This window comes from Oncorhynchus kisutch, linkage group LG15 (assembly GCF_002021735.2).
Source record: "Oncorhynchus kisutch isolate 150728-3 linkage group LG15, Okis_V2, whole genome shotgun sequence".
Classification (NCBI taxonomy): Eukaryota; Metazoa; Chordata; class Actinopteri; order Salmoniformes; family Salmonidae; genus Oncorhynchus; species Oncorhynchus kisutch.
The window spans coordinates 78,806,613-78,815,069 of NC_034188.2; positions in this window are offsets into that span (position 1 = coordinate 78,806,613).

Consider the following 8,457-nt stretch of genomic DNA (forward strand, 5'->3'; position numbering starts at 1 on the left):
CGTACAGCCAAAGACCTACCCTACAGCTACAGGCCTACCACACAGCTACATTCCTACCATACAGCTACAGGTCTCCGTACAGCTACAGGTCTACCGTGCAGCTACAGGCCAACCCTACAGCTACAGGTCTACTGTACAGCTACAGGACTACCGTACAGCTACAGGTCTACCGTACAGCTACAGGACTACAGTACTGCTGCAGGTCTACCATACAGCTAAAGACCTACCCTACAGCTACAGGCCTACCACACAGCTACATTCCTACCATACAGCTACAGGTCTCCGTACAGCTACAGGTCTACCGTGCAGCTACAGGCCAACCCTACAGTTACAGGTCTATCGTACAGCTACAGGTCTACCGTACAGCTACAGGCTTACCCTACAGCTACAGGCTTACCGTACAGCTACAGGTCTACCGTACAGCTACAGGACTACATACAGCTACAGGTCTACCGCAAAGCTACAGGCCTACCGTACAGCTAAAGACCTACCCTACAGATACAGGCCTACCACACAGCTACATTCCTACCATACAGCTACAGGTCTCCGTACAGCTACAGGTCTACCGTGCAGCTACAGGCCAACCCTAAAGCTACAGGTCTACCGTACAGCTACAAGCTTACCCTACAGCTACAGGTCTACCGTACAGCTACAGGACTACCGTACAGCTACAGGTCTACCGTACAGCTACAGGACTACAGTACTGCTGCAGGTCTACCGTACAGCTACAGGTCTACCGTACAGCTACAGGCCTACCATACAGCTAAAGACCTACCCTACAGCTACAGGCCTACCACACAGTTACATTCCTACCATACAGCTACAGGTCTCCATACAGCTACAGGTCTACCGTGCAGCTACAGGCCAACCCTACAGCTACAGGTCTATCATACAGCTACAGGTCTACCGTACAGCTACAGGCTTACCCTACAGCTACAGGCTTACCCTACAGCTACAGGTCTACCGTACACCAACAGGACTACCATACAGCTACAGGTCTACCGTAAAGCTGCAGGCCTACCGTACAGCTACAGGTCCTACCATAAAGATACAGATCTACCGTACAGCTACAGGTCTACCATACAGATACAGGCCTACTCTGCAGCTACAGGTCTACCGTACAGCTACAGGCCTACCCAACAGCTACAGGCCTATCCTGCAGTTGCAGGTCTACCGTACAGCTACAGGACTACCATACTGCTGCAGGTCTACCGTACAGCTACAGGTCTACCCTACAGCTACAGGCCTACCCTACAGCTACAGGTCTACCACACAGCTACAATCCTACCATACAGCTACAGGTCTCCATACAGCTAGTGGTCTACCGTGCAGCTACAGGCCTACCATACAGCTACAGGCCTACCGCACAGCTACAGGCCTACCCTACACCTACAGAGTTACCCTACAGCTACAGGTCTACCATACAGCTACAGGACTACCGTAGAGCTACAGGACTACCGCACAGCTACAGAGTTACCCTACAGCTACAGGCCTAACATACAGCCACAGGCATGATGTCTGGGAAGCAGAGTCAGAATATACAGACAGTGGGAGGACAGGAAGAGCAGAAAGCTGATTACAGAATGATTCTGACTGAACCAAGAGGAATCGAAATACGCACACACTCTTAATGATAGGCCATTATAAGACGGTTAATGTCTGTACACAATCATCAGTGGCTGTTCCATAACTATGAAACTGCAATGAGGAGAATCAATTGATTGCCGCCCCAGTATCAATTAGGGGGTGAAGAGGAGCAGGGGGGCTCTCCTTTTGTTTTGGCAGGAGCCTCACCTGAGTACCGCTCTCATTAACGCCCAGAAGGTTGCAGCCAGGCTCTTCAGACAAACAGAGACTCGCTGCATGCTACATCTCACAGCACACTCAGTTAACATCCTGTATAACGACTTTCTGCAGTCCCAGCTCCAATCTCGCTCTCTCTCTATCTCTCTCTCTCTCTCTCTCACACACACACACACACACATGCAAACTCACTCACTTCTCAGTATCACATGGAACTATGAAAACTCAATTACTAAATGGGTCTGTCTGATCTGTGCAACTACTGTCGACAGAACATTTCGGTAACATACTATAATACAGCAAGTCGTTTTTTATGCATTTATTCTTAAAGAAAAAGTCGAAAGGATACAGAGGAATGGCAATATAACTATGCCGTCTAGGAATCCATTAACCCTTGTGTGGTGTTCGAGGCACCCATTTTCAATGTTTACGAAAACAACCTGAGACTCATTGGCTTTGGCAGATTTTCTGTGGAGAACATGTAAAATAACACATTTTCATTGAGTGCACACTGTGCACCCCCCTACACATTTATATTACATATGTAGTGTTTGGGTCCACTGGATCCGAGGGAAATAAAAGTGTGGGGAAGTGTGTGTGTAGGAAAAAATAAATACAAATGAAACAAAAAGGTTTGCTGTTTGCTTTCACTCTGTCTTCAACAACCAAGAACCTGTCTGTCTCGCTGCCTGTCTAACACTTTTCTCGCACTCTTTACCCTTTGTAGTGTGTGAAACTACACAATGTCTTGCGGGAACCTGCACAATGTTATTACAATATATTATTTCAATACATTATTCTGATACATTGTAAAAAAATAAAAATCTGTATTTTCCCACAGCCAGGTGCAAATTGGGGGAGGGACACAATAAATGAATAGCTTTGCATGTGTGGCTCCTTACCACAATCAGTATGATAAAAATCATCTCTGCTCAGAAGGCCTTAGAAACAATTTTTGCAGAGAGAGAAGCTAGTGTGGAAGGAGTGACTTCCACTTTGGAAGAATTTTCTGAATATAAGGATCATGTCTCTGTCAATTTGGAGTCTAACAGTGAGTTGGAAGAAGAGGAGATTGACCCTCAGCCAGACCCAGGACCAGCCTGTCAGCAGCCAGCCCCAGGACCAGCCTGTCAGCAACCAGCCCCAGGACCAGCCTGTCAGCAGCCAGCCCCAGGACCAGCCTGTCAGCAGCCAGCCACAGGACCAGCCTGTCAGCAGCCAGCCACAGGACCAGCCTGTCAGCAGCCAGCCCCAGGACCAGCCTGTCAGCAGCCAGCCCCAGGACCAGCCTGTCAGCAGCCAGCCCCAGGACCAGCCTGTCAGCAGCCAGCCCCAGGACCAGCCTGTCAGCAGCCAGCCCCAGGACCAGCCTGTCAGCAGCCAGCCCCAGGACCAGCCTGTCAACAGCCAGCCACAGGACCAGCCTGTCAGCAGCCAGCCCCAGGACCAGCCTGTCAGCAGCCAGCCCCAGGACCAGCCTGTCAGCAGCCAGCCCCAGGACCAGCCTGTCAGCAGCCAGCCCCAGGACCAGCCTGTCAGCAGCCAGCCCCAGGACCAGCATGTCAGCAGCCAGCCCCAGGACCAGCCTGTCAGCAACCAGCTCATCAGCAGCAGCCTACAGGAGGTGAAATATGCAGATGCAGATGGCTGTTACTCATGTGCAGGACATACAGGAGGTGAAATATGCAGATGCAGATGGCCGTTACTCATGTGCAGAACATACAGGAGGTGAAATATGCAGATGCAGATGGCCGTTACTCATGTGCAGGACATACAGGAGGTGAAATATGCAGATGCAGATGGCCGTTACTCATGTGCAGAACATACAGGAGGTGAAATAAGCAGATGCAGATGGCCGTTACTCATGTGCAGAACATACAGGAGGTGAAATAAGCAGATGCAGATGGCCGTTACTCATGTGCAGGACATACAGGAGGTGAAATATGCAGATGCAGATGGCCATTACTCATGTGCAGGACATACAGGAGGTGAAATATGCAGATGCAGATGGCCGTTACTTATGTGCAGGACATACAGGAGGTGAAATATGCAGATGCAGATGGCCGTTACTCATGCGCAGAACATACAGGAGGTGAAATAAGCAGATGCAGATGGCCGTTACTCATGCGCAGGACATACAGGAGGTGAAATAAGCAGATGCAGATGGCAGTTACTCATGTGCAGGACATACAGGAGGTGAAATAAGCAGATGCAGATGGTAGTTACTCATGTGCAGGACATACAGGAGGTGCAATATGCAGATGCAGATGGTGGTTACTCATGTGCAGGACATACAGGAGGTGAAATATGCAGATGCAGATGGTTGTTACTCATGTGCAGAACATACAGGAGGTGAAATATGCAGATGCAGATGGTGGTTACTCATGTGCAGGACATACAGTAGGTGAAATATGCAGATGCAGATGGTTGTTACTCATGTGCAGGACATACAGGAGGTGAAATATGCAGATGCAGATGGTGGTTACTCATGTGCAGGACATACAGGAGATGAAATAAGCAGATGCAGATGGTGGTTACTCATGTGCAGGACATACAGGAGGTGAAATATGCAGATGCAGATGGTGGTTACTCATGTGCAGAACATACAGGAGGTGAAATATGCAGATGCAGATGGTGGTTACTCATGTGCAGAACATACAGGAGGTGAAATATGCAGATGCAGATGGTGTTTACTCATGTGCAGAACATACAGGAGGTGAAATATGCAGATGCAGATGGTGTTTACTCATGTGCAGAACATACAGGAGGTGAAATATGCAGATGCAGATGGTGTTTACTCATGTGCAGAACATACAGGAGGTGAAATATGCAGATGCAGATGGTGTTTACTCATGTGCAGAACATACAGGAGGTGAAATATGCAGATGCAGATGGTGTTTACTCATGTGCAGAACATACAGGAGGTGAAATATGTAGATGCAGATGGTGGTTACTCATGTGCAGGACATACAGGAGGTGAAATATGCAGATGCAGATGGTGTTTACTCATGTGCAGGACATACAGGAGGTGAAATATGCAGATGCAGATGGTGGTTACTCATGTGCAGAACATAGTCTTCTTTTGAACTGTTCATCCCAGACACAATGCAGAAAGTCATTCTGGACTGCACTAATTTGGAGGGAAGGCGTGTTTTTGGAGAGAGATGGACCATTAACTCATTTACATGCATACTTTGGGGTTCTTATCCTTGCTGGTGTTTTCAGATCCAATGGGGAACCAACAGAATCCCTGTGGGATGAAGAAACTGGCAGATAAATGTTCTGTGCAACAATGTCTCTGGAAAACATTATTTTCTGGATGATCTGCTTCAATAACCGAGACACCAGACCAGCTTGGTGGCAGAGAGTCAAGCTAGCTGCAATCAGGTCAGTGAGGGACAAGTGTGTGGACCGCCTTCCCCTGTTTTACAAGCTTGGGCCCGACGTTACTGTTGATGAGCAGCATATGCCATTAACCACATCTGGATGGATCCATAACAAGTTACTATGTCAATAAATATCACTGAATGACAGAAATATTGAAAAATAGTAGGCTAATTAAGGCAACAAATTGTTGCTGACTGGAACACCCAAAGTCATTCAATTGTTATATTAGGATTTGAAGGAATAGCCTACCAGCGTATATGGTTAACTATTTCAGCACCGTTTTGCACTGCACTGAGACAAGCATGGGGACTGGTCTTGATAAATCAATTAGATTTTTATTTTCAATCTCCATTTGGGTATTGGTTAGCGTACAATTAGGATGTGAAAATTTTTGGAATATTTTGCTCTTCACTCACAGTCACTTAGTAGCCTAATTCCAATCAGTCAGGTGGAACTGCACCATACTGTTTCATTTTTTCATTTTTCTTGGAATAGAAACACCATAATACTAATACAATTTCTTCAAATCAGTCCCATATACTATGCTCTTACAAAAAAGGTTCTCTTGTACAGCCAATATTAAAAACAGTCAAACGCTTCTCAAATATGCCCTCTGGTGGTCAAACTTGCACTAACTAGCATTAATGGCAACAATGGCTGACACTTAAATAACGTGCCATAGAATTCTGAGGCAGCCCGCAAGCTGTGCTGCAGTACGACGCAACTTTTAAAGGAAGAACCACTAAGTGTTTTCATCATTCTAGATTGCAGCCGGTAGTAACAAGAAGAAGCGCTATGATGTGTGTGGACCCAAGAAGGACAGGAAGACACAGTACACATGCATCAAGTGCAATAAATACATTTGCAACACACACACACAGTAAAACTCTCTCCCTCATGTTGTGTGTAGACTGGCCTTAATTTGTGTTCAATGGGGCTCATTTATCATTGTATGTAAAATCATGTAAAATCTCTCCTTCCAATATGATCAGTTCAAAGAAATAAACATCAATAGTGATGAAAACCTTGTTTCATTTGTACTCATGATTTATTCCAACCATGTCTTGATTATAATTGTTTACAAAAATCTAACTTTATCCCCTCCCAAAAAATTGCGCTTTTATTGATAAATGTGATCTAATTTTAACCATGTATGTCCATATTGCTTGTAATTGATATAAGTCAACATCTAAGTATTAAGTATTCTTTCGTAAATTGTTATGGCTGTTTAGTTTTAAAACCCAATAATGTTGTGTGTCCATCAGACCTGCGATCATTGGGTGAATACCAAAAACATGAACACCACACAAGGGTTAAGCCATCCTGTGTGCTAACCTTTAACTGAATATCTGATAACTTAGTGATCTGTAAACATCAACAACGTTTGCATCTTTCAGAGTGGAGCAGCCAGCTATACCTAGACTGAAATAAATTCCAATCCTGTATTGAAAAATTGTCCATTAGACTTTTATGTACATTACGTCGGTTACTTCATAGTTTGTCAGGATGAACAGGAGTAGTAGGGTTAGTGGATGGTAGAAGTGAGAAATGGGGCCTTTCTGAAGTCGATGTAGCGCCAGATATATATCATTACCTCTGTTTGGTTTCAGGCTGTTGTTCACTCACAGTCATTTGAATATGTTCTCAAACTAATGCACTGTTGGCAAATCCATCAATATGCTTCCTCCCGGGGCTTGTTTACTGGGAGAATATGGTATAACTACTGTATAGGCCAGGGGGACCATTGGTTATTAATTACACCAGGCTGATGCCTAAAGAGAGGGGGAGATAGGAAAATGTGGACAAATACAATTGGAAAAATGTAATGTGGAAAAATGCCAGCATGTGATCCAACAAACACAAACCAAGGCAAAGGAGTTGTGATGTGAAGGCATTCACTCAGAAACAGAACTAACTTTCTCTCTCCCCAACAGTCTCTCTGAGTGTTTGCCACTTGAGAACGCTGCATGGCAAGGCTGGCAGTTTGTTCACAGCTCTCCACATCTTTCTCCTACTATCATTTCATCTCCCTGACACACTCAGTACCCATGGAGCAGAGAAGAGACCCTCAGGTTGTATTGGTGCTGCTTAGTGATGGGGGAAAAAAAGATATGCAACTATCACAATATTATTTTGAGCGTTAGTATCTACACTGAGTGTACAAAACATTAAGAATTACATTCCTAATTATTGAATTGCACCTTTGCCCCCCCTCCCTCCCCTTTGCCCTCAGAACAGTCTCAATTCGTAGGGGCATAGGGATGCTGGCCCATGTTGACTCCAATGCTTCCCACAGTTGTGTCAAGTTGTCTGGATATCCTTTGGGTGGTGGACCATTCTTGATACACACGGGAAACTGTTGAGCACGAAACCCCAGTAGCATGGCAGTTCTTGACACAAACCGCTGTCTTGCACCAACTATTATACCCCGTTCAAAGACACCTGAATATTTTGTCTTGCCCATTCACCATTTGAATGGCATACACTCACAATCCACAATATAAATACCTTACAACATACATACCTTACAATATACATACCTTACATACCATACCTTACATATTATACCTTACATATTATACCTTACATATCATACCTTACATATCATTCCTTTACATATCATACCTTACCCATCATACCTTATATATCGTACCATATATATCATACCTTACATATCATACCTTATATATCATACCTTATATATCATACCTTATATATCATACCTTACATATCATACCTTACATATCATACCTTACATATCATACCTTACATATCATACCTTATATATCATACCTTATATATCATACCTTACATATCATACCTTATATATCATACCTTATATATCATACCTTATATATCATACCTTATATATCATACCTTACATATCATACCTTACATATCATACCTTACATATCATGCCTTAGTTATTATACCTTACATATCATACCTTATATATCATACCTTATATATCATACCTTATATATCATACCTTATATATTATACCTTATATATTATACCTTACATATCATACCTTACATATCATACCTTATATATCATACCTTATATATCATACCTTATATATCATACCTTATATATCATACCTTATATATCATACCTTATATATCATACCTTATATATCATACCTTATATATCATACCTTATATATCATACTTTACATATCATACCTTATATATCATACCTTATATATTATACCTTATATATTATACCTTATATATTATACCTTACATATCATACCTTATATATCAT